Genomic DNA, 11008 nt, shown 5'->3' with positions numbered 1-11008 from the left:
CACCCATTGACAAGCCGTTGAGATAACTAACCAACATTATTTAATATCAATTTCACTCTTATGATAATTTCGAGATTCGATCTGCATATAAGCGAGATAACTAATCAGCATCAGGAAATGTGAACGTGTGAACGCAGTTGCATTGACCAGAGCGGTATAAACGCATTTTGAGGGACAAACTGGCTTTGCGTGTGTGATGTGTTCGTGTGACTGAAATCTGAACTTTTTCCTGATTGTGAGATGTCGCCGAAAAAATTCACTTTTTGACATGTGAGATTTTGAGATCTCAGTATTGACTGCACCAATCTTAATCAAATTGGTCGCAATCGAAAGCTCGTATCAACGTTATATTAGAAAACTGTCGTCAGATTTTTGATCGCAGTTTTCTTTCTTGAGATATTTTATTCGGAAAATCGATCGGCCCGAAAACTCCGTATAAGCTACTTGGTAGCGTCGTCTGCTAACTCTCTTTTTATGTACTTGGCGTCGCGACGCTACCGTGTCGCTTGATAACATCAGAAGACCTCTTTCATTTGCTGATAACATTTATGTCATATATGAGGACGCATCTTTAAATATCTATGCAGCCATTTTCAATTTAAAATTTCATTATGCTGACAATATACTGACATATGTCTATCTGGGACATATTGATTATTTACCCTGGTAGAAAAATGTCTCAGAATTTTTTACATCATTAATCAAAATTTTTATAAAAATTTTTAAATTTTCTCAGAATTTTTCCGATTTTTAATATAAATTGGAATGTTTTTTTTTTTTTAGAAAAACAGAATAAGAATAAAATATTTCAGATTTTTCCTGCCAATATATCTGCTATCATATCATGATCTCAGATTCTGTTAGATTTCTGTTCTACATACATTATCTGACACGGAGCAGATTATGTATAGCTTTGCTACTGCAAAAATTATGCCAGTATAGCATGCAGTATACAGTTTGCAGTATACAGACAAAGCGTGCTCTTAGGGTATATCCAGACAGTGCATAAACATAAGCATAAGAAAATGTATTGGTCTATTTTCTTATGCACATGTATATGGACCAATCAATTTTTTTATGTTTATGCATTATGCGTTATGCAAAAGTCTGTGTTTCGGCCTTTAGACTTGGCTATCTGGGCAATCGTAAATGGAATTGATTAATTTATGGATTCTCCAAGGTAAGAACTGCACGCTGGACAGTAATGTTTGTGGATTATACAAGAATCCATGAAGTAAGGACACGGTGCGCAACAACAGCATCTGCAAAAGAACGTCAGATTTAATCAGATCTTTTTTTCGGTAAAATTCTCTTACCCTATATATCGAAATCTTACCCGCATACACAGAGTAGAAACGCAATTAGATGTGTTTTCATGTTCGGTACCGATTCTACGCGCGTATTTATATCAACATTGCAACGTGGACAGGTCATACGTTGATTTTCCTTGCTAAAGGCTGTCGGCATTATAATCGTACGTACCGTATCTGTATGTACCACATTAGACGTGTTAAACTTTAAAAGTATTAATCATAGATGATTAATTAGGTATGCATAAATATTGTATGTATGCACTCGCTTTCTATAATATGATTATTAGTTAAGACTTCTTTTTATAATTTTGCACTTACGTGGTGAAGGTGGCATTGATAGTGGCGGCTGCTGATAAGAGTATGGTGCTGACATATAATTTAGTTGTGGGTCCATTTTTTCCATTTCTATTTCCATTTTACAATGGTTTAACTATTCTTTTGTTATTATCTAACTGCAAAGAAATACAAGATAAATTATAATTTTATGTAACATTTTTAATCATCTAATTGCACTGTCCGTTCTTCGTACGTAAAATCTAGTATTACGCTTATATTATAATACATAATTATATAAGTCGCTGCAAGTCTCACACGAATGCAATTGCTACTATATATGTTACAACCTTACGCTTTTCATATCATTAAAACATTTTTATCGCAATATATAAGATTGTAACGTTGTTGAGCAATAATGTTGAAAAGAAATAACAATAAAAGAATAAGTAGATTAAATAATAAATTCGTGAGTGCAGCAATAAAGCTGAACGACGTAGTTATCTTGTCGGACAATAAAAATAAACTTACACAAGATGTTCCGCGCGATTGATGTATGCCATTAACAAATATTCTACATAAAAAACTCAGTCCGAAAGTTCTTTACAGTTTTTGGATGTTTTTAATATTAAGCGAGATATTACAAGTTGAATTTTGAATAATTTCTCAAATCAAGTAGCTATAAATGAGGCGGTGCATGTTTGAATAATCCGTAAATAAAAGAAAGACATTGCCTTGAAATCTCAAGACTGAATACTACAAAAAGAACACTGCTTAAAATGTGTTAATAAACTGTGATGTAGAGAATATATTTTGTTACGTTTAGATTATTTTTTTAAATAAAGCAAAAACTCTCTCTACACAAGTACGTAGGCATGGGACTAGTAGAGGAATCTGCGGTCTCGCTCTTGACCAAACTACTGAGCGCATGGCGCGTAAATCGTAACGGTTGATTTGAAAAATTGTTCAAAATTTAATTTGAAATATCTCGCCTAATATTAAAGATATCCAAAAACTGTAAAGAACTTTTCAACTCAGTTTTCTCTGTAGAATATGCGATTTTATTAAGATACATTAATTGAACATTTTGTACAAAAAAACGGATTGTTGCACCGACTGATACAGATAATTTTCAAAGAACAAAACGTATAGTAACAATCTTAATGATATGTCTATTGATTTCTTATCTATTTTAAACAAGGTGGAGGGATAAACGGGATTTGGAGCAAATAATCTAAAAAGCAAAAAAAAGCAGTATGTTAGCAGTTTGCCGACAGATTTAAGCAGAACATTGGAGTAGATTGCTGTCAACTGCATTCTAATTAATCAAGCTAGTGTTCCGTTAGCGAAGACTATCGACATCGACATAATACGATTGCTAGTAGAAACCGAACGATATCTGTCATTTCGTAATCATTTAAATGGAATGTATGATTTAAATTATAGTTGCCACATCAAATATTAAACAAAAAAAGATAGAATGATATTTTCAACGCTGAAAGCGTCAAAACGAACGTAGCCCTGAAGTGACTCAAACCGCTCTTTCCAAATAATGGTATATGCGATGGAGAAGATCTAAAAGGAAGGAAAATGGGTATACCGTATCGATTAGTTGACTGAGGAGACTATATTGTGCGCGACATTTTGGCGCCAGTCTCGCACCGTTGACGAGACGAAAGAAGAGTTTTTTGTGGTAAATCATGACAGGCGACAAAAAAAAAGTATACTACGATAACCCTAAACGCAAAAAATCGTGGGCGGATTCTAGGTAACCGATGACCTTGATATTAAAACGCAACATACACGGCAGATAGAGAAGCTACTTCTCTGTATCTAATATGATGAACATGGGGTACTGTGGTGATTATGAGTGATGGACTTCTTCCACCGGGTCAAATAATCACAGCGGAAATGCTATACGTGCATCAATTAAACCGTTTTAATTAGGCACTTCGAGAGAAACGTCCAGCATGTGCCTCAAAATGACACAAAGTTATTTTGCATCACAATAACGTGAAGCTCCATATGTTGCTAATTAATGTCAAATAAACGCTGTATATCTCGAATGGAACGTCTTTTTTCATCCAGCGTACTCCCTAAATATCGCGCTGTCTATAATTACTACTTCTGGTCAATACAGTATAGTTTCTTCTATACACATTTTGGAAATAAAGCAGAATTGAAGCTAGAAAATAGATCGACGACTTTGTCGCGTCAAAAGAAGAGACATTCTTTCGCTGTGGCATCCGTATATGCTGCCTGAAAGATGGCAAAATGTGATAGATGCAAACGGAAAAGGTTTTTAATAAAACGATTATGTCGTTTCTCTTGCATTAATAAACAAAAATTTTAACTCGTGGCACAGTACTTATTTCTACTTTATATTTATGTATTCTTCCTTTTTTTTCTATTTTTTTCCTCTTTCCTTGGTATCGCGTTTTATGAACAGTCTAAGTGATGTTAATTAAGTCGTGGGAGTCGTATGAAATAAATTATTTTTGCTCTACTGTCTCTACTTTTTTCCTTCCCTCTCTCCTGAATTAATATTGATTATTTTTTTATTATTAAAATATTGATTAAAATATTCGTATTAGTAAAATTAATAACAATAAATAAAAATATATAAAAACTCTCTTAAATAAAATTATATGATATTAACAAATTTAGCAATAAAAGCCAGGCGCGGTAATTTTGCGCTATAATATATAAGTTATTATAATCTAGACTAATAAGATTAGCGTACGTTTTGGCCTTTCCTTTAGATCATTTTCAGCGCATAACGTTAGTGAATTATCTTACATAATTGTCGGAATTTAACGCAGTCAATCAATTATCAATTTGTAGATAGTCATTAATTATATTTATATCATCGATCGTTTCTCATACATAAAAGTAAATTTAAGCTCCAAAGCACATCCATCACTTCCGAAGATACTTAGATTTGTTAACATTATTTGATAAAATTAATAACTTCTCATGTATATAAAATTGACTTCTATATTAGTTGAAATCAGCTGACAGATATTATCGCAACTTTATTTTATATTACTTTATTCAATTTCCGTTACAATTGACAAATTGACAGTAAGACAATAAGAATTTCCGTATTCCGGAGCTATATCATTGTAAGTCATAATTGCTGATTAAAAAAAAAAAAACATTAAAACGCTAATCGTAGTGCTTCTCAGGCATAGTTTGTCAAACGTAGAAATAAAATAAATCTTGGTTAAAAACAATTATTTGTTCACAATAAAGGCAATAAAAAAGTGAATAATTTGCATCACACGTGAAATATTCCTTTAGTATTAATGATTCTATAACGATAGTTTTATTTTTAATCACAATGGCGAATTTTAACACGTCCACTATCATATGTTTGACGCATCGATTCTCAGGAGAGGATCATACATGTATAACATAACTTTATATCGTCATACATGTGTAACACTTTATGTAACATATTCAGTTGCTTGTTTCCTGTGTGTGTTCCTATGTGTACGGAAGTAAAAAATGTGCAGCATACTGTGCGTACTCGTAAAAATAAGGTCTGTAGCGAGCGGTACCGGTAATCGTTTTCCAGCGGTAGCGAATGTGTTAATTTCGAGACTTACAATAACTTCGCTCCAAAATCAAGGTCTTGGGTCATCTTCCTTTCAAACACAAGCTATTCCTTGGCGATAAATTCTGCCAAAAACTTTTCTTTTTGTTGTGGAAATCATAACTAGCTTACCGCTTGCAAATTCGTGCAATTCTTCAGTTTGGAGCCGATCTGTTAATAGGCGTACCTGTTGTGTCAGGAGAACGCTCGTTTGAGAACGTTCGTTGGAGACTGCTCGAATACTCGCGGCGCGCACCAAAATCACACTGGCAGAATTATCAGCGACGAATGCGGTATATGTGGGCTGTAAGCTGGTCTTATACATATATCGGATTCTCTGCTCGATCCAAGGCAGGTTAGGCGGGATGCGGGATTCGCGTGGATGGGAGACTGTATTGGAAAATAAAACTCACAGACGTCACGGAGTCGCCACGATGTCGGAGATCCGGAAACGGGAACACACAATCGACAAAAGATTAAGATATCTATAATACTATTAAACTTCTCTTTGGTTTTTTCAACTTAAAAACTGAGAAACAATGCTTATATAGGATGTCACCTAATTCGATTGCGCTCACTATTTACACATGGTGTGATATTTCTCATAAAAAACTGTCGAAAGTCGAAAAGTCCTGAATTTTATCGAATTATGCTTAATAAAGTAGTTATTATTAATTATAGATTAACCAGTCAGCATCGCTTCTTAAATGGACACCGCGTATATACTAATGTGCGTGAGTGTGCCACCGCGGCGCCGCGCCGCGCCGTCGCGCCGTCGTCGCGCTGTCGCGCCGCAATATTGTTCCTTTGTCATGGCCATATCCACGTAAAGGGATCTTAGGGCCGATTTCACAGTCTCCGATTAACTTGATTTTTCGATTAAACTCACTCATCTTCATCTCTTTTTCACTCTTTTCATCTCTTTTTAACTCCCTTATATCTGTTTCTACCAATGCAGATTAACTTTGATCTTGATTTAACTTACCTTTTATCTTTCTTTAATTTTAAGAACTAGAAAAAGATAAAAAGTAAGTTAAACCCCGCGATTAAAGTTAATCTACATTGGTAGAAATGGACATTAGAAAGTGACGAAGAATGAGTTTAATCGGAGGATCAAGTTAATCGGAGATGGTGAATGGCCCTTAGATTCGAAATAATTATTAAATACTTTTTGCAATAAGTATGATATTTTTCACGCTAAAAACATCTTTTTAGATTACAATTTAATATTTGAATTGGAATCTTGTCAAAATTTAACAGTTTAAATATACTTTTACATAAGAAAACTCCTGTAGTTCTTCAAAATACACACACAATAATTATTTTATGAGTTCTTTCTGTTGATAATATATATCTATATATATAAGTACCGTCTGTCTGTCTGTATGTACGCGAACTACTCATTCGTTAGTGGACCAAATTTTTATAAAAAGTATATGAAATAGGGGTAGAATTTTCCGGGGATAAAAATGTCGCGGCTTTTTTTTGTTACCGATCTTTTTGGAAACCGGTTCCGAAATTTTTTCAAATTTTACGAGAATTAATTGACCAAATCTTAAAGAATTGTATATGAAGTAAGGGTAGAACATGTCCCAGAAAGTGCCATAAAGTGTATAATTTTTCGTTACCAATCTTTTTGGAAACCGGACTCATTCGTTAGTGGACCAAATTTTTACCAAAAGTATATGAAATAGGGGTAGAATTTTCCGGGGAGTGCAATGATGTGGTTAATTTTTCGTTACCGATCTTTTTGGAAACCGGTTCCGAAATTTTTTCAAATTTTACGAGAATTAATTGACTAAATCTCAAAGAATTGTATATGAAGTAAGAATAGAATGTCCCAGAGAGTGCCATAAAGTGTACAATTTTTCGTTATTGATCTTTTTGGAAACCGGTTACGAAGTTTTCCAATTTTTCGGGAATTAATTGACCGAATCGTAAAGAATTGTATATGAAGTAGGGGTAGAATTTCCCGGGGATTGCCATAAAGTGTATAATTTTTCATTACCGATCTTTTTGGAAACCGGTTCCAAAATTTTTCCAATACTTCTGGAAATAATTGACCGAATCTCAAAGAATTGTATATGCTATTTTTTTTTTGAAACCGCAAGTTTAATTTTTCATTAATGTACTGATTTTCTTGAAACGTTTCCGATTTTTGTTTAAAAAAATCTACGTGATTTTTTAAAAAATGTACATTAGAAGACGGTCAGGATCTATTGCTAAGAGTAGCACTAAATTATGAAATGGAGGAAGCTGCAAAGGCAAAAAAAATAAATCTTTTTTTTTATAATTTTTGGGAATTAAATTGTTTATAGGTCGATTAGTTTTAAATAAAATATGTTGTATGTAGGATTTGTTACCGATTTTCTGGAAACCGGTTTTTCTAATTTTTCGGGAAATAATTGACCGAATTTCAAAGAGTTATATATGAAACAGGGGTAGAATTTTCCGGGGAGTGCTATAAAGTGTATAATTTCTTGTTACCAATTTTTTTGGAAGCCGATATCAGAAATTTTTAAAATTTTTCGGGAATTAACCAGTCACTTCAATTCGTGACTGTCGCGAGCGATTAAGACCGGTTTTTGGAAACCGGTTACGAAATTTTTCCAATTTCTCGAAAAATAACAGTAGTTCGCGGTCAGACAGACAGACATACAGACGTCAGGTACTTATATATATAGATAGGGGCAGAAAGAACTAAAGAATGTAATAGAATTAGAAAAATTGCTAATAGTAAAGGGGTTTCCGTTAAAAAAAATATACGTGATTGCTCCAATTTCCGCAAACTTTGAGATATCAAGCTGAATTTTTTTATGGACAATTTTTTTAATGGATAATTTTTATGGATAATTTTTTGTTACCAATTTTTAGAAACCGGTTTGGAAATTATTAAAATTTTGAGAAATAATAAGTATTAATTGACCGATTTTTTTTAAATCAATGCCAAAATTTTTTAAATTTTTGGAGGATAAATTTAATTTTTTATTAACGGATAATTTTTTATTAATAGATCGATTTTTTTGAAACCGGTGCCAAAATTCTAATTTTTTGTTGATGATTTTGATGAAATTGGTACCAAAAGATTACTAACTTTATGGAGATGGCTGGGATTGATGGGATTGATGGGATGGCTAGGACTATGGGATTGAAAATTGGGTTTTATGGGGTTCTATTGGTGCTCCTAATTAATGAGTGAGTTTGGGGAGAGGGGAATAGATTTTGAGCCCGCGCGGGCGAAAAATCTAGTTCATTAATAAATCACAGAAAAAGAAGCATTGAGCCGCAACAAGGTGGAAGTGTTGTAAAATTCTATATTAAGGAAACAAATTGACAAACGTTTCGGGCTCTTATGGGACCATCTTCAGTCAAAATAACAATTAAGTCCAAATTTCGAAAATGTTTACACGTTACATACTCTTACACTAAAATTAACGCAACTAAATTAACGCAACGACAATTAACGCAACAACGTTGAATCCGAAGTGGACCATAATCTGAGTTTGTTTCAATCTGTTGTGAATTATTTCGCAGGATCGACATTTCAGTGTTGATGTGTGAAGTTAAAATTGACTTACAAATTCCTTAGGAGAGGGGTATTTTGTTTTTGAGTTCAGTGTAAGAGTATGTAACGTGTAAACTTTTTCGAAATTTGGACTTAATTGTTATTTTGACACTGAAGATGGTCCCATAAGGGCCTGAAACGTTTGTCAATTTGTTTCCTTAATGTAGAATTTTACAACACTTCTACCTTGTTGCGGCTCGATGCTTCTTTTTCTGTGATTTATTTTTAATTTTGTGAGCTATTTTGATATATATATATATATATATATATATATATATATATATATATATATATATGTATATATATATATGTTGTTTGGTCAGTTAGATCAGTCCAATGTAATTAAATTGTTTGACACAAGATAAACAGAAATCATTAATGTCTCATACAATCCGTATATACATATATATATATATATATATAACCCTTGAAAGGGTTAAAATACATTTGGTACGTTCGTCTTCGGACGCTGAATATACGTGCGTATTAAAATCCTCGCTTTCCGCTGATAAAAATTTCGATATCAAGAAACACGGTAGTGTCCCGTGCCAAGTATACGCGGAGCGAGACCGACCGTAACTCTTTTTTACGCGACGCGACGGGTTGCGAGTACTCGAGATGTTGAGATCTCGATAACGAGTGAACGGATCAAGTTCTAAATAGGCTTGATCGATAGCTTGGGGTCGAATTGGGGGGGGGGGGGATTTCTCTTATAATATTCCGCTACGTGCCCTACGAGCGGAGATATTGCGACGCAAAGTCCAAATGTGAAAATTTTATTTTAAGATACTTCTTCTTCTACGTTGACCGCTCTCCCCTGGCGGAAAAAATTTCTATGAATAACTACAAAATTTAACTAGAAATAGAAACAAAATAAGAAGCTTCCTTCGCCAGTAAATAAATACAAAAAATGACTTTTGTTTAGAAATAGAAATTTGTACATTTTTGTTGAAATATTTAATTTTTTGTAGAAATAATTATTTTTTTGTAGAAATATCTACGAAATAGTACCACAAATTACAATGTTCTTAAATCAAGAAATTATTGCAAGTAGTATTTTATGAAAAACTACAATTTTACAAAAAATAGTACAAAAATCTACAAATTTTAAAAATTTAAGAAAAAACAAAATCTTAAAAAATTAAAACATCTGCTTACTTGTAGAATACTACAATTATTTATAAATGACTATAGAAATCTACCACAATTTACGTATCGTAAAACTATGCAACTTAGAATCTAATTCAGTTTTTAGTTTCTCATAAAATACTACAACTGCGTATAAATACTAACAAATACCGATTTGTTTGTACAGCTCAAAAATTTATTACAATTATGGCTAATTAAAATTTGTAATTTTTAGTTAAATGTTACAAGTTTTTACACAAATCTTCCAAAATTCATCTATTATTAATAAACAGAATAATAAATTTCTTTCGCCAGTATATAGAATAACAATTAAAGTAATTTAAATCGACCGTGACTGGCAATATATAACGTCTTTTCGATATGAACATTGAAAAACTGTGATCCAACTTGGTTTGTCGGATTCACACAGCACTTTTTCGGATCAATCATCGAGACATTATTAATTTTGACCATGGTTTTGGTCAGTTGATGTAATTTCTAAATTAAATAGTTTTTAAATTTTATTGCGAAAAATATTACCCCAGCCAGGGTTTGAACCTGGAACCTCCCGTATACCGTGCGGGTGTCTTGCCAATTCGACCACTGAGGCTGTGGTAATATTTATCGCAATAACAACTATAAGATGGAGCACCGATTCTTAGGTCGACGGTGTATACTAAACAGAATAATAAATTTCTTTCGCCAGTATATAGAATAACAATTAAAGTAATTTAAATCGACCGTGACTGACCAAAACCATGGTCAAAATTAATAATGTCTCGATGATTGATCCGAAAAAGTGCTGTGTGAATCCGACAAACCAAGTTGGCTCACAGTTTTTCAATGTTCATATCGAAAAGACGTTATATATTGCCAGTCACGGTCGATTTAAATTACTTTAATTGCTATTATTAATAACTTCTTAATTCGCAGAAGTCAAAATACTTATGTTTTTATTTTCGTATAGTCTGTTGTAAAGTCCAATAGACAAATACATAAATGTACAATTTTTTACCTATATAAATTTCTGATTCGTGAATAATTGTAATTTTGCATACAATACTACAAGGTTCTACAGAAAACGACAAAATCCTTAAGCCTTTTACAACTCGTGAATTCATGAAAATTTAC

At 32.9% G+C, this 11008-nt stretch overlaps 1 long non-coding RNA gene across 1 annotated transcript; it reads right to left on the bottom strand.

Annotated features, from left to right (window-relative positions):
* Nucleotides 1–1346: 1346 nt before the first annotated feature.
* Nucleotides 1347–5541, bottom strand: LOC139821805 (uncharacterized). The gene is made up of 3 exons (XR_011734339.1): nucleotides 5317–5541; nucleotides 1632–1765; nucleotides 1347–1487 (listed from the first exon to the last, which is right to left on the bottom strand). It is a non-coding gene; the product is annotated as an uncharacterized lncRNA (long non-coding RNA).
* Between the last annotated feature and the right edge of the window lie 5467 nt (nucleotides 5542–11008).

The sequence above is a fragment of the Temnothorax longispinosus genome, chromosome 11, assembly GCF_030848805.1.
Source record: "Temnothorax longispinosus isolate EJ_2023e chromosome 11, Tlon_JGU_v1, whole genome shotgun sequence".
Taxonomy (NCBI): domain Eukaryota; kingdom Metazoa; phylum Arthropoda; class Insecta; order Hymenoptera; family Formicidae; genus Temnothorax; species Temnothorax longispinosus.
Note: the sequence above shows the minus strand (reverse complement) of the source record. Positions and strands in the feature narration are given on the sequence as shown.